Source organism: Typopeltis vanoorti, chromosome 13, assembly GCF_054136105.1.
Source record: "Typopeltis vanoorti isolate ZY-2024b chromosome 13, IOZ_Tvanoo_1.0, whole genome shotgun sequence".
Classification (NCBI taxonomy): Eukaryota; Metazoa; Arthropoda; class Arachnida; order Uropygi; family Thelyphonidae; genus Typopeltis; species Typopeltis vanoorti.
The window spans coordinates 72,328,124-72,354,060 of record NC_143561.1 but is presented as its reverse complement, the minus strand read 5'-3'; the positions used below and the strand labels follow the sequence as shown (position 1 = coordinate 72,354,060).

General features: G+C 36.1%; 1 protein-coding gene across 1 annotated transcript in view; it reads left to right on the top strand.

The window, feature by feature from the left end:
* Positions 1-1,855: 1,855 nt before the first annotated feature.
* The window catches only part of LOC150100280 (proton channel OtopLc-like), a 117,795-nt gene continuing 93,713 nt past the window's right edge, over positions 1,856-25,937 (top strand). Inside the window, exon 1 of the mRNA XM_090402831.1 lies at positions 1,856-1,963. The gene's annotated coding sequence lies outside the window, so the exon portion shown is untranslated. The remainder of the gene's footprint in view (positions 1,964-25,937) is intronic.

The window sequence follows — 25,937 nt, the reverse complement described above, 5'->3', positions numbered from 1 at the left end:
TTATTAATATTAATTATTACAAATACTGTATATGCATATCCTTCCTTCAGTGAAACAGTAAGGATGGTTATGAATACCAGGCAAGAAGTATATCGTCTAGCTGGTTTACAGGGGATGAAAAGCCCAATTTCTATGATGGCGAATCCTGCTACCTCCGTATGAAACTAGGGCAACTCACCATAAGAAAAGCTCTGATAAACGTTCTTCTTCTTCTTAGATGGGATTCGAATCGAGGTCTTTTGAACCAAAGGGCATCGTCAAAACCAAATAGCTGCAAAGGCTAACGTACATGATACAGACCAGAAAATTAATAATCACAAATTCGCTTGTGTGTGTGTGCGCGCGCGCCCGCACGCACGCACACACACAAATGAAAGTTAACAAATCAATACAAACGAAACTATATAATTGCATTTAGGAGGAAGTATGAAAAACTCTTCCAATTGCAAATTACATTCGCAAGTGGTATATGTAACAACTTTCAGCAGACTGATTTCATGTTTAAAGGAAAGAATCCCGTTTACACTTACTGCAGGCCATTGCACCGAACGACTCAGTGGTCCACTGACGGTTTTACATGAATATGAGGGTCCGCATCGAGAAGGAAGCAACATTCTTGCTTCTTGCCTGTTTCAGTGTCGTAAATACAAACATCTCTGTCGAACGTTCATGGAACAATCCAAAAGTTTGCTGCATGTCAAGGCACAAATGATTCTTGTACACTGACATGCAAAACCTATTAAACCACTATTTTTCTTTGGAACAAAAAAAAAAAAAAATCAGTAAATGGAAGCGTGTACTACAACATACCAGAGTTATAGTTACTGCTATTTCCGTGAGGACCAACTTAGTACTCTATTCTAAAAGATGGAGCATCCATTACATCCATCATGCTGTGACAAGCCTTTTGAATACGCAATCGCTTGGCCTGTGGATCCTGCACGGTCGCCGTAACTGACTAACCTTGACTTTTTCTTGCGGGATTACGTAAAGAACAATGGCGCTATATACACGCACACACACACACACACACACACATCGTTCTTTACGTAATTCCACATATGCGTAGCTTAATAGATTTTTTCAGTCTGTTCACAGCATATGTCCTACCCTTGCATCATACTCGGTAACACCTGGATATTTTAGGAGCTCAGATGGATCTCTTACGTAATTGAAGTAATTATTATACTCAGATAGCCGTCAGAACAATAGAATATCTGTCTTATGAAGCAAAAAACGAGTATTTCCATGTTTAGTGAGAAAGAATGTGTGTGTGTGTGTGTGTGTGTGTGTGTGTGTGTGTGTGTGTGTGTGTGTGTGTGTGTGTGTGTGTGTGTGTGTGTGTGTGTGTAACTATTATTCAATAAATTTGTTAAGAAATTTATCAGAAAAATATTTGTTGCTGGTTACGGAATCTGGTATGGCATCTAGCAGATGGCATATACTAATTAAAACAGTGTGGCTTTGCAGTTAGCAGATGAAAGGCTGAGGATTCCTCCATTGTTCTAGAAGGACAAGACAAAAAAAACAGTTGGGCGTGTGATGTACATATGAGACCGAACATTACGTTACAGTTGCTCTAAGCTATTACCTATTTAAGAGAAAAAATTTTTGCTCTTTCGAGATCCTTGGAGAGCACTTCCTTATTAAAGGCAAACTAAGTTGACACTTTCGCCATCAGGTCATGCGTAATTTATCTTTTGTCGGGTAATGCTACCCGCCTGACCTCCGAATCGTCACCACGACTCCTAGATCTTCGTTCCCATTTCTTCACCAAGCAGTAATGAGCTTATGACGTCAGGTCTGTGTTTTTACTAACTGCATTTCATTAAACTTATCCTTGGTAAGTTAGATATTTGTGTGCAACTACCAAAGCGGATGCTGTAAGCCAGACCGAGTAACTGCGTTCTCTGAAATACTGACACCCCTAAGGAACTAAGAAAGATGGATCTCTTAGTGCAAAGTAAGTTATACTCTTGTCTAAGTATAATGAATATTCGATGCTACTTTTAATAAAATGTTATCTTGTACAGTAACTCCTTAGTGGGATTTTAAAATAAATAATATTCCATGGTTATTGTAATGCAACATTCTAATGGAAATCGTGGCCTAAATTAGTTCTAATCAGACTAATTAATATGGCTTTATATGATTTATGACTGTTTCATATATTATTTAATTTCATTTCTAATTAAGAAATTACAATTTGTATAACTGCTCCTATTTATGTGTATTTTAATATTTCTTACATTGCACATTTTTATCTCCTTAAATACGAAGCTACAATCAATATTTTCAATACATCTTATGTATTATTCATTAAAAATACTAAAATTTTTTTAATTTTTAAAAGATTTTTTATAAAATATTCTTGAAATAATCAACGCGCTTCATGAATAAGATTCTGTAAACGGAACGCGAAAACATTCATGCTTTGAACTATTTCTGTTATGATAAATTTAAACTAATTTTTTTCTTTGTTTCTTTTCTTAAAACATACTTTATTTAATATATTTTTTATTGAAATCCAGTTTATCTACAGTATTTTAAAAGTAATTTTAAAAGAAAAACTGTTATATTAAAGCTTGCGATAAATATTTAAGATCAATGATTCTTAAACATTTACCGTTACACTCAAGCAACAAAGAATGCCACCAGAGAGCATAGATGCTTTTTGACAAATGAAAAGTAATATCCAGAGAAAGATTAATAGCAAAAAAGAAATTCTTTACTATTGATTTTGTATATACAAAAGTATATATATATAAAGTATATATTTTTCTTAAGGGAGATGTATATCTACCTCTTTACCAAACGATTAGCACATCAAAATGCCTATAATGGATAATTATCCATTATACATTAAACATATAATTAAACATATAATTAAACAACGATTATAATCGTTGTTTAATTATGTCGGCGTATTGAACTTTTTTTGAATGTTTAATAGCATTAAGCAAAAAAATTTCATTTAGAACGTTCTTATCATTATTAGTATTAACAGAGTTAATATTGATATTAGTAGTAGCAGTAACAGCAGCATCAGTAGTAGTAGTAGTATCTTTTTGCATATGATAAGTTTTGTTTAGAATAGAAAAAGCACGTCTCTTACAAATTACCCAATTACTATGCTTTCTGCCAAACTTACTCACCATTACTACCAAAATGTGTTCGAGATCAGATTAACTGAAGATGCCTAGGATACTTGGGAAAAAATTCTACACTAATAAAATACATTATGTGAGTTTTTATCCGGTATTATAATTATTTAAATTTTTCCTCTTATCTCATAGTCAGTTTTGGAATGTGAGGTTACTCACATTCCGAATATTACCTTTGGAATGTGAGGTTACTCACATTCCAAAACTGACTATGAGATAAGAGGAAAAATTTAAATAATTATAATACCGGATAAAAACTCACATAATGTATTTTATTAGCGTAGAATTTTTTCCCAAGTATCATAGGCATCTTCAGTACAAGAACACATAATGGCAACTGAACATTAACAGACAATTCTAAAAAGCGACACCTAAGTAGCTAATGTAAGACAACTAAAAAGATTACTTCTTCTAGTTGAAGAAGTAAATTAGATAAGAATTTAGAAATTTTATAAGTGGGACTTCCTATACAGTCTACGATTGGTCTTAATAGAATTCATGGTTTATGAACTTTGGGAAGACCATACAATCTAGGTGAACGATCAAAGAATATTTAAAAATTTTTCATTTGATCTTCATTCCAAGTAGTAACGTTATCGATGAGAACTAAGTCTGTATAATTGACTATAGGTAGGATCAGATATGAGGGGCCTGTAATTTGAATAGTCTCTAAGTAATAGAGACATTTTTCTTTCATATTCTTTTCTATCTTGAACAACAACAGCTTTTCCCTTGTTAGCCTTCGTAATAATTAAATTATTATTATTATTCGATGATTTCAGTGCTTTAAATTCAGAGAAAGAGAGATCAGCACGCGGTAGCTTGGAACTAAAAAGAATTTTTGCACGGTTGAAATGATCTATGGTATGAAAAAAGTCCAATAAGGGGTACATTATTGGAAGAGACAACGAAAACAAATCCGACAGTACAGACATAAACAGACATAAAAAAATATACAGGCGTGTATTTTTTATGTTTGTTTTGCGGGAATGAATATCCCTTCTACCTGTATATGAGAAGTTTAACTTAGCTTCAGTTGAAAAGCCCAGATAAAGATTCTTCGCAAAATTCAAAGCCTCATGGCCAAATAACTTGGATTATTTAAACCTAATTAATGCTCTGATAGGGAAGCTAATGCTATCTGCATAATGTAGTGTGTGTGTGTGTGTGTGTGTGTGTGTGTGTGTGTGTGTGTGTGTGTGTGTGTGTGTGTGTGTGTGTGTGTGCGTTCTTTCCGGCGGGTTTGCTGGTTATTGGGAAGAAAAATTCGAGTTTCCAGGAGGAAAAATCCTGTCACTTCCGTGTGAAATCGGATAACCTGCCTTTAGTTGAAAAACTCTAATAAGGGTAGGTTCAACGCGTGTTAGACGGAATTCGAACCCGGGTTTTTCCAATCAAAAGGCATTGCCGAAACCGACTGATCTACACCTTAAATTATAATCTAAATTAAATTTTTGAAATAAATATTTACTGAATAATTGGAATAAATTATATTAATAAAATAAAATAGAGTTGAAAACGTAATACTTATCGTTTAGGCACTTCTGCTTATCTAATATCCCTCTGTCCCATAATAATTATCAGTTGCCTCTATCATACCTAGTCTGGATATGAAAGAGAGCACATCATAACATGAGCCAAAGTCGGATTAAACTCTTGCTAAAAAATACGTTTCTAACGAAAAATTATTTTAACAGTTTTTATTGAAGTGTATTATTCAGTCAATATGAAATGCGGGAATGAATATTACATTACCTTAAATTATAATCTAAATTAAATTTTTGAAATAAATATTGACTGATAATATGGGTTAATATGGGTTAACAACCTTTCGTGGGCAGGACTCATATTAAAAAAAAAGGTAAGCGTGTGGAATACAGTCCCACCTCCTTTGGTTTGAAAAGATCTTAAGTTTAAATTTCTCAATACGGCAATTCTGCGGAAGAGCCTTTCTCATGAAGTATTTCCGAAGCACTACGAGCATAACCTCCAACTTGTTAAGAAGAATATCAACAGATTACTTTGTTCTTGACACCAGATCACACACGGATCACACAGGGAGTTTATTTGCTATAAGCGTTGTGACCTCTCATGTGTGTGTGGGGGGAGGGGGAGTTATAAAAAACGATGGGAACATTATTTATATGAAATAAAACGGATGATTGGTTTTGGTTGGTTAAATTATGACTAAGCAAGTAAGGCTATGAAGCGAGTGTGTAGTGCGGGCTCCAAATGCACAGAGGGAAAGAAAAATAAATTCACTTTCCTGGTGCGTAAGTTTTGTGAGATAAAAAACCTAATATTGCTTATGAGAATGGCTAGCTCAACTCCTCTAGTACTACTACAATGCAATGAAACTCAAGTCTTTCCACCTAAAGGACATCCTACGCTATGGACTTACAGAGCTTATAAAATAAAAGGGCTTTATTGGATGTTGAAAAACCTGAAAAAACTTGAAGCCCTCTAACAGAGGTAGGAGGTTTCTTTATGTCGATAACTCGCAGGGATATCCATTCTACTAAGCAGAGCTCACCATTTAGGTGACTGATGCATGTATTAGGTGGTGGTGGGTGGTCAAGCCATAACCCAGCACAACTAGCATGCGAGAAATTCCTCAGCAGAAAAATCTAGAATCAGGAGGAAGCTTAAGAGTTACACATAAAAACTGAATCCCTTTCTCTTAATTTTACTGATCAGGTTTGCTTACTAACCACTACTCCTTACTTGATGGAGTAGTTAGCGTATTCGTTCTCCAACCAATAGGCTGCGGGTTTGTATCCTGCCGAGGGCATGGATGTTTGTGATTGTCATTAGGTTGGAGATGAATCTCATCGCACGATGTGAGTGGAGGCCTGAAGTGGATTGAAAAGTTACGTTTTGTCTCCAAAGCAGGGTTTCCAGATTACGTAAAACATAAATTGATAAAAAACACTGAAGAATATAAAAAATAAGAAAAGATCTTTAATCTACCCAAGGTACGAATATACCACAGGTTTTTTATGTGCCTCTCTTTCACGAAAGGTTTACAAAAACCTTTCGTGAAAGAGAGGCACATAAAAAAATATCCTACATAGAAAAGCTTGACAAATAAATGGCAGGCAACAGGTACATCGTATCATTATGGATGAGGTTCAGTCTAACTAGAATGTTTGGTGCTTGCTACCATGTTCTTAGAGCTTCATTCTTACAAGGCCATCGAGCTATTTTATGTAAACCTAAGAAGCACAAAACTATCTTCTAGTATTTAATAACAAGGAACTTGGAATGGAAAGATTTTACCAAATATTTTTGGGGTATTGCACTGTTATTAGCGGAGGAGGAAAGGACGACATAATATGCTTTTATTATTTTTATTTGGTTCAAGTCTCGTTCGCCAGTATCACCATGTGAATTCTAATATTATACTCCTTTATATCCATAACGTGCTAAATTTGTTTTATGTTTCTATTTTCGCCGTATGTTTCGAGCCGGCAGTTAAATTTAATAACAGTTTTAATAAGGATCAATCTTATTTACTTTGAAGAATTGCCTGAAATCAAATTTTTTCAAAGTAAATAACATAGTATACAAACAATCGGAAGGTCTAGCCATGGATAGCCTCCTCTCACCACCATGTGCAGACCTATTTATGGAAAAAACTTGAAAAGGTTATTTTTTCATTATTTCACCTAAATCGTCGATTTGGTGGAGATATGTCGATGACGTGTTCATCATCTGGAAGGATACCATGGAAAACCTTCTCGTGTTTCTTAATAAAATCAACTCATTACATAATAAGATCAAATTCACTATGGAACTGGAGAAGAACAAAGAACTACCCTTTCTTGACATACTGGTGAGGAGAGAAGATAACAATGTCCAACTGTCCATTTACAAGAAAACCACAGATACAGGTAGATATCTACATTATTCGTCTAACCATCATAGATTACCAAAATACAGCATCATTCATATGCTTCGTAATAGAGCCGTAAGGTCTATTTCGAAAGAAGGAGATGTACAGAGAGAACTGTCACAAATAGCTAACACTCTATCTCTGAATGGATACCCTTCTAACATTTTAAACAAATTGCTTTTTAAAAACAACCCCCCAACAACGTGGAACGGAGTCCCAATATGTGTCCATAGCTGTCATTCCATAGTTTTAAATTTTGTAAGTTGTTGAATAGCGTGGGTATGAGATGTGATCTCACTGTAGAACCGTATGAGTTGTTGAAGGATCTAGGGGGTAAAGAGTTGTGGTGGGTCGTGTTAGGCAATACGTGTCTCTGTTGTTACGATAAATGTTGTTGAAGTAATTCCTTAGTAACATTAAGTAGTGTGTCAGAATTTTTATGCTCAGGATTCTGTGCATCGCCATAAAGGATTTAGTTATTGACTGCTGTATGTGAGGTATCCAAATCACTATTGAAATAATTTCTAATGTAATGTTTCGCTAGATGGCTGTTTGATGTGTTTGCATAGACTGTTATGCCGTACCTGAGTAGCGATTCGCAGATACCATGATATAGGAGTTCTTTTACGTTATATGGAATCAAAATTACTTGGAAAAATTTGGCTGCAATGAGGCGGAGTTTAGTATATAGGTATTCTATGTTTTGTCCATTTGTAGTGGCAATCTATGTAAAGGATAAGGTATTTTTTATGTGTTACGGGTGTGATATCGGGACACTGGCCACTATTTTTGTTGTTAATGCAGGTGACTATGCATTATAATTGAGTTTTGGTAGAAGCAAGTTGTGATTTCATTTAGGTCTTGTTGTGCTTTGAAAAGAGCGGTGTTGATGTCTTTGTGGACTTCTAGTAGTGTAGTGTCGTCTGCGTATTGATATATTTTACTTCGTGTGGCAAAGTTATGAACATCGTTAATGTATATGTGGAACAGAGTAAGTGATAATATAGCGCCTTGTGGGATAATACAGATAAAACGCTCTGTGTTTTATCCGTATACTCCGACTGTAATGTGTGCCTATTTTTGTCACTTGTGTTCTGTTTGAGGGATCATTCATGAACCAGGTATGCAGTGTTCCTCTTATCCCGATTGAGTATAGTTTAGTCAGTAGTATGTCATGTTCAGGTGTATCAAAAGTTTTGGTTAAGTCAAGCAGTATAAGGACAGCGTACGTGTTTTTATGGAGGGCTTTTTTTTATGGCATCGGCGATGTCTTATAATAAAGTGATGGTGCTGTTTATTTTCTGAAAGCCGTATTAGTTTTGTGAGATAATGTTGTACTTCTGCAAACAGTTCTGTAGTCTGGTGTGTGATATTTTTTCTAGAATTTTTGAAATGACAGGTAGGTTTGCTATTGGTCTATAGTTATGTGTATCATTTCTTTTACCATGTTTAAAAATTAGGGTAATTATCGCAGTTTTTAGTTGTTGTGGAATAATGCCAATGTCGAATATTATGTTCACGAGTCTCAAAAGTATTGGGTTTATTTCTTCAAAGTGTGTTAAAGGTCTATTAGTCTTATTTTGTATATTCCTGGAGTCGTCTTTGGTTTTAGCTGTAAGAGTGCTTCCTTCAGTTCCTGTTTTGTTACAAGTGAAAAATACATAGTTTGCTGTTGACTTTGTGTTGGTAATTTTATGTTAATCGTTGGTAGATGATCGTTTTTGAGCTGTGTGAAGGAGTAGTTGAATAGGTCTACTAGTTCCTTTTGGTTCATATCCTGACCAAAGTTTTTTTTATAAAATCTTGTGTTGAAGTTTTCTTTTTTTCTAGTTAGTAATTAGTTGAGTGTAGCTCATGTTTGCTTCATATTTTCATTATATTCCGAAAATTTTTGATAGTAGTGGTGTCTTTTTACCCTACGAATTTTTGTTGTTAGTTGATTTCTTGTCTTTTTATATAATGTTTGTAATGTTTATTACTGGGTGACTTTTTTAGTCTTTTCCATAGATTTTCCTTTACAGTAATACTATTTAGAATGTCGCCATGTGTCGAATTACTATCGGTTTATCGCCTCGTTCATGTAGGATTTGTTGCTTTTTTTGCATATTTCTGTGAAGTTTAGTTTGAAGTTATCATATAAAGTTACAGGATCATTTATTTTGAGTAGGCAATTCCAGTCTGTATTTTTACAAAGTTGTTGACAATGCTCTTTATTATGATCGAGTTTTGAGGTGTTGGGATGGGGAGAGTGGCATAATGAAATGAAGTTGAGACAAAATAGTGAACGACAATTTTGACGTTAATTACCGATGATGGATGATGTATATGTATGGATGGGAGCCCGTATGTTGATATGGTCAATGCATGATTGTGCTAGTGAATTGTTGAATATTTCTTCTGTAGTTGGGGAGTTTATGGTAGGGTTTATGTTGTAGCGGCTTAGTATATCAAGGTATGTGTTAGTGGTTGAAGCATGATCAAGAGTATTTATGTTAATATCTCCTATTAGGATGAGCAGATGTGTGGCACAGGGTCCAATGCCGCTTAGCCATGATTCTAATCCATGCAGAAAGCTAAGTGGGTTATTATCTGGGGGATCTGTATATTATGTTTATTGTGTATTTGATACCATGTTTGTCGCTATTTGCGATTTCCAAAATTAGTGTTTCCGCATGTTCGAAACGAATTTGTTTTTCGGTCACACTGTATTTTTCTTTGATAAATACCACAATGCCACCTCCTCTTTTGTTTGGTCTACATAAGCTGTAGGTTTGGTAGTTATTAATAGTGTATGATTGCTCAACTACACCTTGACAAACACAGACGTACTAATACTGACCTTCGGTCAGTATTAGTACGTCTATGTTTGTCAAGGTGTAGTTGAGCACTATTATCAATGTATGTACGATAGTGAAGTAGGTATTGGTGGAAATGTTTTCTGTCAATATTTTCAAAGAGTCAAAGACTTTGAAATTTATATTTTCTGACTGGATATGTTCAATAGATTTGAGATCTCCATGATATGGTTTCTAAAATAATTTTAAATCTTGTTCTTAAGGATGAGGAGAGTTAATGTATATTGGTATCTTTCGGAGTTCGATACAGGGCTTACTAATCTGGCTGAAGTCACGATTTTGAATACAGCAGAGATTACTAGGTTCAAGTTCTCAAAAGGTGAGATAGCCCGAATGATTAATCAGGGGGGGGGGGAATAATCCACATTGCTTGTCTAAGAGGCGTAACAGTGGTCCTAAGACAGTTACGACTTGGAGATCACCGTCGTCTGAGAAGGCCTTGTATACGGACAAACAGAACCTTATATGTGCAGCATATAAGGTTCCCGATCCATATCTCACCCAATTATACACAGAGAATTGAAGAGTATTCGGTACTGGCAGTCGCATGCCTATATGGAAATCACTGATTTCGAATAAGAACAGGAAAGTTCGTCTACAGTAGCGTCAGGAAAACACCGTGATTAGACACTAGAAGACGACGAGTCACGGTACACCGTGTTCTGTACCAACGGTAAGCAGGGAGTCCCATGAAGCAATGAACCCAACTTGCCTTGTAAAACAACTCCAGTTTCTGGAGTTGGTGTAATGGTGTGGAGCATGTTCTGTTGGTATTAAACGGGTCCCCCTGATATAACTGGAAAGTTGGGTGTCTTCCGAGGAATATCTGAACATTGTTGCCGATGAAGTCTATCCTACAACATTGACTTTTAAGCGAGCCGGTGATGGTTGTTTCATGGACGACAATGCTACTGTTCATTGTGCAAGAATTGTTTAGCAGTGGTTCAGTGAGCATGACAGCGACTTCCACCATCTTTCCTGTCCACCAAAAAGCCCGGATCTGAATCCCATTGAGAATGTATGTGACATGTTAGAGAAAGAGATCTGGGAGCAAAGTCCTCTTCCGTTAAATCTGAGCCATTGAAAGCAGGACTGTCTAGTAAACGCCTGGTATGTTGCAGATGCAATCCACCACCATGTGGAATCTATGCCAACCGAATGCTGTAATTATGATGTAATTCAGGCTAAAGAAGGTCCAATACCGTATTAAATAAAAGTTGCTAATTCAGTGACCGGTATGTGTATGTAATAGGGTTGGTGAAATAAGAGAGCCCTAGAAACACCTGCATCAATAGGAAAAATGTGAAGAGGAAGAACACGGAGTGAACAACCTAAGGGAAATTTGGCAATCAATTGCAAAGTAAGAAACGTAGACAATAAATAAAATGGAATATTGCTTAGAAATCTTCGATTCCAGATATTATCAAATACCTAAAATTTCAAGCAACAAGGCAAGTTTTCCAGCCTTTTCCATGGCATGTATCCAAAGGTGGATGATATAGGCAAGAAATTCTATTGTGGATCTTGATTGGCGAAATCCATATTCGTCGTCATTAATTAGTTGACAATTCTTCATATGTCGAAGAAGTTGACTGTTGATGAGCTTTTCAATTACTTTGAAAATGTGAGAACAATGGGTCTCAATTTTTGAAATTGGCATTATATGGGCTTGCTTCTATGCTGTAGAGTGGATGCCATGTGAATATAATATAGTATATAGATAATAAAGAACAGGTGTTAGTTCAAGAGCGCATCTGTTGAGCACAAATGGTGGGTTCCATCAGGATAAGCGAGTGACTGATGAACAAATATCAGAAGGTAGTTTCTGAGGGTTCTAATCTGCTAGATTAAAGGTATCCACTGGAATACTCCAGGGATCAATCCTTGTACCACTGTTTTTTTCATTCTATAAATCAATGACATTGGGAAGGGTCTGTCAGATGTTCAAATGTTCGCTAATGAGGCAAAGATAGACAAGACGGCAGGACAACTAAGGATGTTATTGAATATACAGCACTCACAGAATGATTTGAAGAGGCTGGAAATGTGAGCAAATGTGATAGTATCCATTTCAGTTTAATATTAGTAAGTGTAAAGTAATGCACTTTGGTTTGGCAGGATGGGATTTCCAACAGCATATTATATTGGGATCATGCTTGGAGAAACTGACAAGGGTAGGATCTTGAAATTATGGTTGATTAATTTCAAAAGTCGCATACCAAAAATTTCCAATGCATCTCAGATGTTAATTGTTAACATTGACAGGTAAGGATAAGATCTGAGTCTTTACAAGGCCTAGTTACGATCTCACCTGGACTACTATGCACAGATCTGGTCTCCAAAGTTTCGAAGGGAGAAGAAGCTCTAGAAAGGGTTTAAAGAAGATACAGAAATTATGGACTGTATATTATGAGTAGAGATTCAGAGTAGTGCCAAAAAAGAAAAGAAAAGAAAAAGAAATGATATGATAGAGGCCTACTCTCTTCTGAAAGGAGTATCATAAGATACTGAAGATTGAAATTTTTCAATATACGGAAGGTGAGGAAAGGATAAGTATCTGCGGAGTTTGTGTGCGGATAAGAAAGTGGTGAGACTAGCTTTCTCTCTCACAGAGCAGTGGGTGAGTGAAAGTGGTAAGTGCATGCAGTGTGAATGAGTTTAAGAGGATATACAAGACGGTGTAAAGGATAAATGGCCTCCTTCGATGAGTCCTTGACTCACTGAAGGTCTCTGATGATAATAATAATAATAATAATGGAAAATGAAAAAAATGTAAAATACATAAGTTATTAATATTACTATTTTTGCATATTTATGTAACATTATTCACTTAAAATTTTGTACCGAATGTTTATAGTGAGCAGAAAATGTGACAGTAATACTTCCATTGTATATTTGTAATAAACTTTGTCATTGTCAAATTACTATTATTATTGTTGTTATTATTATAAATATTTAACGAATAGCCGAATTGAAATTGCTCGTGCAGTACCGAATTTAACACATAAGGGCCATACACATTATTCTTCCTTTTTTGACATTTACTAATAATATAATCATTATACATTATTAATCAGTATTAATCAGTATTACTGATTAATAATTTCAAAAATTATTAATCAGTATTAATCAGTCAGTAATCGTTAATACTATTGATCACAATGGGAAACAAAGGATCTTTCGGAGTTAGATACTGAAGAATGCAAGATTCATTAATTAATACTTTTAATTGTACGTGCACTCGAAGCACACATGTAGCAAAAATTATATGGAATTTCATTTTAAAAACTCCAACATATGAGCCTCCGTAGTTCAGTCAGTATAGACGAAGCCCTTTAGTGGGAAAGACTTGAGAAACCTTTATCTGATCTCTTTCGACTAAAGGTGAGTTAACGGATCTCATACGGAGGCAAGGTTTTTTTCACTCGGAAACTCCGGTTTTTCGTCCCCCCAGAACAGGCAAACAGGCCCATGAACACATCCATATACAGATAGGACACACCGGGAGGCATAGGGCTAACCACCTTATCCTCGATAGGATAGCGGTTAAATGTAGAAAAATCCTCGACACCACAAGGTAAAAGAGGAGGGAAGGAATAATAATAAGAAAACTCCAATATGTTTCATCCAATGTTACGTGTACTTAGGAAGACAGACTGTTAACGACATTCGAAAGATGAATCACAATAATGAGTCATAATTCATGAGCATATTAGTTTGTGTCGCGGTCGCAGCTGATACATGGTATTACACTATTGGAGTTCAAACGAACAATTGTATAAAGTTGCGTAGATTAAAAAAAGAGAAAACTTGTGAACAGTTAATAGTGATCACTTCCTAAAACTTGGATATCAGAATGCAGTTTGATTGGTTCAGGTTCGGACGATTTAGTAGAGTTTCACATGTTTCTAGGAAAAGACGATCGAATTTCAACTTTGCTGGAATGAAGAAGTTTAGTTTGGTTCCGTAGAACTCTGTGCCTAATGTCAATAGCGTGCGAAGCAAGACCAGACTCAGACTTGTCGGATAACAAAAAATCTAATAATCATGATGTTCTTCAATTCTAATCAATGCAGAACGGCTAGTCTGTCCAAGATAACAAAGATGGCGTGAGCTGGGTACTTGATAGACACTAGGTAAGGAAAGAGGTGGTAATACATCTTTTGTGGATGGTGGTAGGAAAGAAAACAGTTTCCGAGCTTGATTAAAGGAAGCGTATAGATTAAATTTTCGAAGAATACTTGCTATCTGTTCCGAGGTTCCTTTAAGGTAGGGTATTGAAATTCTTTTCGCATCAGATTGTAGTCTGGTGGAAGGATTATAATTATCATTAATTTTCGAATGGTAGTTTTGTTATATCCATACCAGATCGCTCATCTGATACATATCAGAATGCTTTTAATTTTATTCATTTCATCTAACAACAGGGGATCAGAAGAGCAGATTGTATGAGCTCTATATACAAGACTCTTGATAATGCCAGTTTTTTGCTATGAATAATGCTGAGAAGATGAACGGATGTGTCTCTCAGTAAAACTTGGCTTCGAATAAACTGAAAATTCAACATGACCTGTGGGATTACGAATAATTAAGGTATCCAAAAGGAGAGTTGGTTATTGGATTCACGTTCAATGGTAAACTTGATACGGGAGTAAAGGAGTTTATTTTCTTTAGGAACTGAAGTAATTGTGAATCAGTGGACCAGATTGCGAATGTATCATCAGAACGTAACCATATACGAGGCTGAGGGAATATAGTATTAAAAAGTTCTTTTCTGCCTTCGTCCTAGCTTTGCGAGATAGGACTGCCCATCGCTGTTCCTTGTATTTGCTTGAGAAACTTATTATTTCACTGAAAATAGCCTGTCTTAATGGCAGATTTAAATAGGTTCATAACAACCTCTGGGAAATCAGATTCTAAACACCGAAGAGTTTCTTGTACTGGTATGGTGGTAAAAAGTGAGACTATATAAATACGTACATCTTTTTTCTCCGGTTTTCTCTCCGGTTGTCCACTGTGGTAATGCAACGTGCTCTCTCTTCAAATGTTTGTTATGCAAGTGTTTCTCAGGGCTCTCATGTAATGGTTTGAGGTTCATCTGTTATAAGAGCTGCTTACTGTTGGCATCATTAGGTACGATACCGTCATACTGTAAAAGAGTTTGTCGACAAAGTTGGCAGTATAAGAGAAACCGACTGATGGCTTAATTCTAAACCAAGAAATGAGAGTGGATAAATTGCTTCACATTGCAAAAGCACCTAAACAGATACATTTAACTTTGTTGTTTTTTAAAGAGCAAACACAGAAAAAAAAATTCCACATGTGAAACAAACTTTATATTCTATATGGGAAAAACTTCACAATGAGTTCAAATAGCAAGGCAGTTAAGTAAAACAAGTATGAAAATTATACGAGAGAATCTTTAAAAATATACATCATATAACTCTCTTTCTGATCTCGCACACAGGAGTCATAACTTCAGCAGTAAACCTCGACGCTCCATGGCTGAGTCTAGAATTAATCTATATAAATTATACAAAGATCGAATCTAGATTAATGTGATCACCAGTATTACTTACTGTATTTTCAAAAAAACAAAACAAAAACAGACTAACAGCTTTGCTCACCGTCGTCACTCGTTATAACAATTACATGCTAAGTCTTCAGTATGAGAACCAATGGTAGTTCCCATCCATTATTTTAGCAAAGTTTTTCTGTTCACACCAAAAACTGAAATTACAGATAACCTACGACTCAAATTATACTACTACCTGCTTAGTATTTTTTAACATAATGCATTTGGGAAAAATTACAGCAAAATTGCTCAAGTTTTCTACTCCTTTTCCTTGCTGTTGCAGGTCATCATAGTCGTTCGTCGTTCAATCCACTGATCAGTAGAGGTGTGCAAATTCTTTCTCAACGATCTGATGTAATCAGATTTGAGAGTTGTAAATTAATTAACAACAAACAGCGTCGACTGTTAAATGAAAACTAATTTTTGCGTCGATGCTGTTGCCAATAGTTTTAGTGCATTTTATTCAATAGTTGTATAGGTGAGAAGTGACATGATAAGAAAAGGACATCAAAATATTTGATGGATGAATAAAAAACTCTGAATGTGATGTTCTTCCGTTGATAATATCAAGAAAGGGTAGAGATGTACGTAATTGTGTTTAAGAATATAAATTTAATCTTGAATAAAGATTAGTATTATTATTGGTAAAGGAACGGGAAGTAAAATATTTCTTGTGATAATTAAAATAAGACTGTCTTTTGATGACAATGAAGTTCACACTGTTGGTCGTTCCTCCATCCCAAAGGAAATGATTATGGAAATCGCTAATTATACTTCAAGATATTCCATAATAATGGAATATCTTGAGTACTGAGTACTGAGATGTTTTTTCAGAGGAAGAAGACAAATTGAATGTATCAGCGAAACTTGAAGTTAGTGTGAGAAGGTCATTTATATAAAGGAAGAAGAAGAAAAAGAGGAGCGTGGACAAAAGTAGAGAACTCTGGGACAGTTCTGGCATTGGAGAGAATGTCCCGAGAGAAAAACTAGCAAACCAAAGGGGGTGAATATAGGATTGCTTCCATACTGTAGGGTAGATACAGGACGAGTTTTACTCATCTACAAGACTGTAAATATGATGTAGAACAGGCATGTTAATTCTAAAGCACAATTTGAAGAATACCACCAGAACCAGAAGCACTGTTAATATCTAAAGCTATTCAAATATTCTTCCGATTTCTATCTGATTTCAATTACGTATGCAGCGAGCTATTCTTGGCGTAGAGGGAGGCAATTTATCTTAAGTATTTCACGAGTTCAACCTCATCTATGGGTGGTTATAATGGTGTTTCGCGCGCGTGCGCGCGCGTGTGTGTGTGTGTGTGTGTGTGTGTGGGTGATTGAGTGGGCGTAGATGTGAAACAGTGGATGCAATTATTTGATAAAAGGTGAAGACATGGAAGGAGAGTAGTTGCACGTAATAGTTTTAGTATGGGACAAAATCGCTTTCTGTTTGAACACAAAGCAAGTTTTTTGGATATCCTGGACCAGATGATAATTTTTCTTACAGCCGCGAGGCGGACCGACTGCAAATTTGCAATATGTCGAATCTTTTTTTCCTGGACATCCCTAATACGTCTGAAAGAGAACAAAGGACTGGAAAGTAGTAGGAAACCCGTGGATGATTTCATCTCCCATTCCTCATAATAACAATACTGGCAAGAATTATTCTAGTTAATTCAGTCAGAGAACATATAGTGGACAGAAGAAGGTATCCTGATAGTCATACACATTGCTGCCAAACATATATCTATAAAGAACACTCCTGTTAATAAGGAGATTTTTCTGTGGAATGCTTAGAAAACTGGTAAAAATTTAAAACTTTGGAAATGGCTGTCGGTACAAAAAGAACTCTCAGAACCTATAGCCACAAACAAAACTTCTCTGCTTAGCGTTGGTGTGTGTGTGTGTGTTTACATTTTTTTCCTAATAGTAACCCTATCAGGAGGTAATTTATTCCTACATGCTCCATTGCATACAATGCATATTTACATGTAATGTAGCTCCCAAGTACTGATTAACATTGACATTTCCAATTTTATATCAATATTCATATTTATATTATATATATATATATATCTGCCCTATAGATATAAAGCCTTTTTATGAAACGTTTTTATGTAACGTTTTTGTGTCACGTTTTTTGTCAAGTTATTTGCAACGTTTTGAAACTCAGGGGCTACCCTGAGTGTCGAGTCTTCAAAATTTGAGTCATCAGAATTCAAGGAGAATCGGCCTACCAGTCCGGAAGTCGGGGGGGGGGCGCCATAGACGCCAGGGGGAGGAACCCCCTTTCGAGTTTTTAAAATTCGATTTATCAGAATTAAAGGAGAACTGGCCTACCAGTCCGAAACTCGTGGGGTTGGGCTCCGGGGGGGGGTCACCCCTTTCGAGTCTTCAAAATTCGAGTCATCAGAATCAAGGAGAACCGGCCTACCAGTTCGGAAAACACGGGGGGGGGGGTTGGGCGCTGTAGGCGCCAAGGGGGCTATCCCACCCTAGTATATATATATATATATATTTACAAAATGTTTCTCATTTTATTCTGTTTATTTTGTCTGAAACAGTATCTCGCATATTTTATATAATATACATTCTGGCATACAAATTCCGAGTATCAAATAGAAATTGATCTACTACTCAAGAGGTGCGTACAAAATGCAAATTATTATGTGTGTGTGTGTGTGTGTGTGTGTGTGTGTGTGATTGAGTGGGCGTAGATGAAATTGATCTACTACTCAAGAGATACGTAGAAAGCACAAATTACTGTAAATACATGAGTTGCACTTATATCACTTCATTCTCGTTTTTGAGTTGCTCAATATTGAGCCACATGGTTTTCTATGGTACATTCACGATGGCAACTCATCGTTTAGATCAGTGTTTCTAGACGTTTTCAGGTTGCTGCGTACCTCGATAATTCATATTACACAGCTGTCCGCTAGTCCCCATACTCCATCCTTTATCGATGTCATATTATACCACCAGAAGAAAGTCTTTATATACCCCCCCCCCCCCCTAAGTGAAAATTGTATAGTTGTCATAACATACAGAACCTTAATATTTTTCAATAGAAAATTAAGTTAAATGAAAATTAGGATATGGTTTCTCAGAGTACAGTCGCGACATGGTGGTTGACTTATGTGCTACTATACACTCGCGCGTTGAGATATACAGGGTGTGGCAAGATACAGTGGTGCACCTAGAGAGGGGGAAAGGGACCGTGGCACCCCCCCAAAGAAAAAGAAAAACACACTAGAAAATTTTCCAGAAATCTTTTCCTAATTAATAAAATTCATTTTTTTTAAAATTTATGTTGTGTCATGTCTTATATTTGTATGCTACTTATGAATTTAGCGGTCACATAAGTGGGAATACCCTAAAACTCTCTGGAATCATGGCCGCTGTGAACACAAGGCGAACGAGTGCTCGGTCCGCCCGAGCACTACTTCGTTTGCCCGAGCTCAAGTTGTGGTATAAAAATTTGAAAAATCGTTTACAATAGCTTCATGCAAAAATGCCATTGATGCAGTTTCGAAGTGTAACAAAATGATATATCCTAACATCTATAACTTATTAAAAATATTTGCAACGCTTCCGGAAACAACATGCGTCAGTGAAAGGTCATTTTCTATCTTACGCCTTTTAAAAACCTATTTAAGATCTACCATGACACAATCACGATTGGACGAACTAGCTTTTCTATATATACAGAGAGAGAGAGAGAGAGAGAGAGAGAGAGAGCGATTAATGTAACCACGACTGAAGTAATTCAAGAGCTTTGTAAAAAGAAAAGAAAATGGATTTTATTCTTTAAATAAATTTTTATAATCACCTAATGAATTTTATTGAATTTGATAATATTTTTAATCCGTTCAACTCGGCTCACCCCAAGATTAAATCCTGAGTGCGCCACTGGCAAGATATTATACATTTCATTATTCTGAAATCAAACGAATCATGTAACATATTAGAATATTTATTTAGAATTTTATATTAGGCTTTTAATGTATCGTATTCTAAACTCTATCGGAAAAATTAGAAACTACGATAATATATATATATATATATATATATATATATATTCATCTACTAACAAAATTCTCTTCGATGACTAGGAAAACCATGTGGCTCACCAGTGGGCAACGGACTACACTTTAAAAAAGCTAGTTTAGATGATTTTTTTGAGATGGCGCGGGCCATTGGATGACTTCAAGACGCAGTTTTAGGTCATCCAGCGGCTTGAAACTGCATCCATAGTGTTCTTCTCGGCAGAATGGACTAAGTTTTCAAAAGAAAAGAATCACTACAGGAGCTGGTCAAGATCGCCAAGGTTACCTCAATCAGACCGCTATCTGGATCCAACAGCAAGACGGATTTTCTGTCGCCAACTGTCTCTTGAAGTTGTCCCTGTCACAGGTGAAAATATGTCCAGCCAGTATGTATTAAAGAGACTCAATTCAAGTGGACTATACGGAAGGAAGCCAGTGCTCTGTATGTGATTAATCACAACGCACCGCACAGCTCGTCGAAATTGGTGCCATGAACATGTAACTTGGAGCCTGGACAAATGGGAGTATACTTCTGTTCCCTGATGAGTTCTAATTTTACCTATAAAGAGATTTTACACGATGTATTTTGAGAGAACGAGTTGCGGCACCATCCATCCAACATCAGAGAAAACTATATACAGTTAAGATGAAGGCAACATTCTCGTGCTGGGCCGAATAAAGATTAACGACTACATCCTTTGTGTTTTGCGTACTGGAGCAGAGATACCAAGAACAGATTCTCGAACCCTATGAGGGTTCCAGAAACTTTGTAGGAATGCGACTGGTCTAAATTTTCTTTTCAATAATAATAATACCACTGCCCACAGAGCTTAAGTGGTGTGGTGGGTGGTGGTGGAAGGGTATCTTGAAACTGAAGACATCCAACGGCTGGCGTACCACCACATCACATCGCCACACTCAAATTCGATCGAATATATGCGACGTCCTTTAGTGTTGGATTGCACGTCGACAGCAATTGCTTTAGTCACTTGGTGGGATAAAATCTGCTCTGGTAAAGAATGGGATTTCTATGCATAGATTCTTATAGACACCCTTATATCGAGCACTGTCCACGGATGTTAGGCCTATTTAGCAGTTAGAGGGGATTATATGTCATGTTGATGTTTGTGACCATATTTCTGAGAATACTGTGTCGACTTCTATAATGTTTTTTTTTGGTAATTATTATACACTCCTATGTAATGTATCTTATACTTGTCCGACCTTTCTTTCTGTCTTCTTATTTCACTGTTATTTTATTGTAGACCACCATACCAAATATTGTCCTGCTTCCTTGCAACCTGCACTAGTTAGACGACATTTTCTAAGTGCGTTGTTAATTTTGTAGAGCAGTGTAGATATCTGTCAACATCACTTTGAGATAAAAGTCTCGAATTTTTACAAGAACGACAGAAGTTTAATTGTTAAAATTAGTAAATGAATAACAGGGATACTTATAAAAAGGGTATGTGCTTCATAATAACATTCTTGTATATTGATTCACATTCATTATCACAACAAATAAACCTAGAGCCATTTTTGGCAATGTTCTGTAGATATAATTTTTAAATTCCATAAACCGTGTTGGAGTAAAATGATACAATTATAGCAAAAAGTATCGTTTCAATCAAGAAATCTTGAAGCTAGGAATCGTTTAGCAATGAAAATTAAGCGATCCGCTAAAAGAGAATATTTTCCTAGTTGGAGGAAATGCCAACTACACCCGTGAAAAAAAAAAAAAAAAAAAAAAAAAAAAAAAACCACTACCGACTTGCTAATTGAAGTGGCCAATTCCATGTTTGGTCTCCAGAGCAGGGGATGCTGGTCTTAGTCACGTCTCTCTTCTCAATGATTAAGGCTGCCGCCAGAATAGGACACGAATCCGAATCATCAGTAAAGAGTTAGGAGGCTTTCTGATCATCTGGTGCATAATTCCGCTGTGACTGAGTAGTGGTATGTGGGAGACGCTGTCGAGGCCACGATAACGTGGCAAGGAAACCGACCGCTTTATGTATGATCATGTACAAGAATCTATCTCCTGTCAAACAAGATTAATTTTTTTACTAACCAGATTACTTTTATATGTACTTTACCAACATCCATGGCAAAAATGGCAAAATAAATGGCCTCAATATAATCACAGTCCACATACTGTGTCCTATTCACACCCTTCGTTATTAATTTTGCCAGAAAGATGGCACCTGTGCCTTTGTTAGATCCGACATTATCTAACAGAGAACGCCAAATTTAGAATCCTTTGCTATTTACCTATTCTGACATAAGGTTTCTTTGCTTCACTCAGCAGCGTTTATCTGCTGTATTTACCACTCTTCAAATTTAGGAGACCACCATTACTTCTTCACATTCTTTCCCCCCAAAGCTCAATTTTCTGTAATTCAACTCTCAAAATAGTAAAATCCGTTGCCGGAAAATTCGCCGTAAAAATTTAAACTAACAATCTGGTGACTTTATCAACCAACTAGTTAAATTAAGGTAATTTCTTTAAAATTAAGCTTTCTAACTGACAGTGTACTTGTGTGATTCCCTTCATCTCTGATGTCGTCTTTAGCAAATTTGTGTTGTAATATTAGATGGACGCAAAAGAAAGGCCAAGCACCTCTATCCCAATTGAAAGAAGCGGATATATAATTTCAGATGAGTATAAATTTCTAGAAAATGGTGAGCAGTTTTTATTATACAATAGTGGTGAAGATGATGAAGAGAGAATTTTGTTCGGTACACAAGCTGGATTAGATGATCTTGAAAATAATAAGGATTGGGCATGCGACGGTACTTTTGAATGCAGCCCAAATATATATTATCAGTTAATTAGGCTATTCTTTTTACTATTATTAAATTATACATATATTAATCAGAAGTATTAGCATTCCACGTCTTTTTGCTTTCATCATCACGAACCATGGGCTCACTGCCCCGTGGTGTCCGATGCCCCCTTCACTATCTTCTTCCACCTTTCTTTGTCCAGTGCACAGTGTCGCAGTTTTTGTACACCCAATCCACACTAGTCTTTTATATCGTCTATCCATTCTCTGTTTAAACGTCTACCTCTTCTGTTTAAACCATCCAAAATACCAAACATAAATGTCTTTATCTTCCGGTCCTCACTCATTCTACAGATGCATCTAAATAATTGCAGCTTCCGTTTTATCTTCTGCATTAGAGTCTCTTTTGGTTGTATCTTCCGACAGAGCTCTTCGTTTGTGATTTTCTGTACTCATCTTATTCTTAGAATCTTCCTGTAACAAGTTCTTCCAAACTTCTTTTTCTTGATTTCTTACTTGGTTTCCTTCTATTAATAGTTCTAATCATTTTGTATACCTCCCTAGTTTTATGCTCTCCATAGTACTGTTCTATATTATTGCATTGGGATTCTAATCATTTCATCATATCCATTCTGATTGTTTTTTCACCTCATTACACTTTCTTCTATATTGATCCGCTATTTGTTCTTATATATCCCTTTTTATCTTCAGCATTCTTTTCCCCTATACTAACTTCAGTGTTTTTTGTTCTAATCCACTTCTTCTTGATCTTCTCTTTTTCTGGTACTGTTTCTTCAACTGCATCTTCTATCGCCTTCATTACTCCTTTCACTATTAGATTCGAATTTTTTTCTATGTCCACACTTTTAAATTTCTCTGCTAATACTGTTCTGTACCTTCTTCCCATTTCTGCTTCACTTATTCTTGTTGTATATCTTCGTTTCTGATGATGGGGTTTATATTTTCTTTTTAATTTCAATTTGATGTTTGCAATCACTAAACTATGATTCGAGTCTATATCCGCTCCTTGAAAAGTTCGACACTGCTGATGTTATCCATCTTCTTTTAATCATAATCATATCAATCATGTTATTGATTTTCCCATTATTTGATCGCCACGTCCATTTTCTACACTCCTTTTGCTGGAATCTTGTGTTACAGATCATCATATCGTGATCCACAGCAAATTCTAACATTTTTTCACCTCGTTCATTTCTTTCTCCGAAACCATATTTTCCATTACTCTTTCCCAACCATCATTATCTCTTCTGACTTTGGCATTCCAGTCTCCTTCAATAATTATTACATCTTGCTTTGGTATTGTTTCTATTGTCTCTGTCAAATCTTTGTAAAATAAGTCAATATCCTCATCTGGCTGTCAGATTTGTCCACATTTATCTGGGCTATTGATATATTAAATGATTTTGCTTGAAATCTTGATGCTATGATTCGTTCATTGACTGGTTTATAGCCTAACAGTGCCTCTCTAGCTCTTTTGTTAAGAAGAAAGCCATCCCGTGCTTGGTGTCATGCCCTGACCCATATGACTACGCATCCATTCATCTCTCTTGATGATGCCCATAGCATCTTCGTCAGTCCTAGTATATCACACTGATATCTGTTAATTTCCTCGCGAAGTAATTCTAGTTTTCCTGACATCCAAAGTGTCCGTACATTCCATGTTTCTACTGATAATAGTTCTGTTAGTTTCAGTTTCTGTTTCCTTTCGGTATCCCACTTTTCGATCCAATCCCGATTGCTCGATTGGTATCGCGGATCTTGTTGATCCGGGCGAAGTCCGAGCCGGCATGTTGTAGCTGTTGATCGTCATCAGATAATCGTGTTTTTTCCTTGACGGTCAGAGCATCGACACTCATCTGACTGACTCTCCTCCTTTATCCAGGCTTGGGACTGGCATCAGACTCCTAAGGATTCCATGGCGGCTTTATGCTTTGCCTCCTGGCAAATTAGAATTAACTTACAGCAGATTATTTAGTGCCTTAAAGGGCTTACGTTCATCATTAGATTCCGAAACATTAATGGTTGACTTCGAGAAAGCAACTATCAACGCTATTTCTAACATATTTACATCAACTATTCATATGGCACAAAATCTTTATCGCAAAATTGTTGCCATTGGTTTGAAGTTACGCTATTAAACAGATGCTGAATTCAACACGAAAATTAAATGACTCACAGCATTAGCATTTCTTCCAGTGAGGGATGTTACTGACGAATTTGTTGAATTGACGATCCGTAGCAAAAAGTTAATTATTTACGCAGCATCTCTTTTAAATTGCACAATTTTAAATGATTTCATCATGTTATGTATCACTGACATTTATCATTAATAAAGATTTGCCTTTTTAATGATTAATACCCTTTATCATCCATTGATTATTTACAAAAATTAATGCAAAATGTCTTACTGCGTAAGTGTTTACGGTGAATTTTCCTGAACCAGTAAAATCATCTTCCTAAGGTCCTAAGGTGAATTTTGTCCAAAATTCAAACAGACTTACTTTTATTACAATAATATTGACCTAGATGAAAGAGATGAAGAAATATTGCTATAAGAAATGAACGTAACGGACATACTGTACCTATCCATCTGAGTACTTGATAATCTTCTTTATTCTCTCTTGATGTTCTCTTAACTAGTTTGTCCTCGGTATACCATAGGTTCTCATCTCGATAAATGCACAAATTATGTTTTCTTTCTCACAAAAAGTCTTCTCTTCTGCCTTCCAATCCTCATGTTCTTTGGCACAACAAAAAGTGTCAAATATGATCACCTCTAGAACTTTTCCTTTCCACAGTAAGACACTACTACTTCCACTCCTCTGATCCAAACACCTGTTCTGAGCGAGTCACAGAAATTATTCTCAGCAGTATGAAATCCATCATTCCCCATTCCATTCTATTCATACTTTTCGCCCACTTTCCAAGCCAATGTATAACAACTGGTGTAACAAGGTAGCTAAATAAAAAAATTCGATATTCCACAGACAGCTTCAACAAGAACTCTGTCTTCATACTTAGCCTTAGCTGAAGAACGTAACAAATGTAAAACAACTACTTGCAAATACAAATATTTGTAAAGGCCCACAGAAGGAAAATCTGCCTGCTGTCCAAACCAAATAGAAGACGTGCCTTCTGGCCCCTTGAAAAGGTCAATAGATGCAACTTTTGCTCACCTGCACTTCCATCTCTCTCTCTCTCTCTCTCTCTCTCTCTCTCTCTCATCCAGATAGCACACCATTCTTACAGTACACAAAGATAAACTGATTTCCTGACATCACTGTTATCATACAACTCTTGCACAGATGACCTTGGAAAATCACCACCTGCCATACCATAAACAAAGTTCCATATGTACATCCTGTGTTCTCTAGGGGGAAAAGAGACATCAGGAGAGTATTAAATATCTTAAAATACCAAAGAAAGGCTTCTGATGCTGATGGCATATTTCCAAACGTACTCAAAATCTGTTCTCCAGAGTTTCTAACATTGTCCTATATCGTCCCTATAATCTTCTATACTCATCAGGCACTTATCTCAATAATGTTTACAGAGTAAAACATATATCGAACCTATTCCGAAAGAAAGAGAT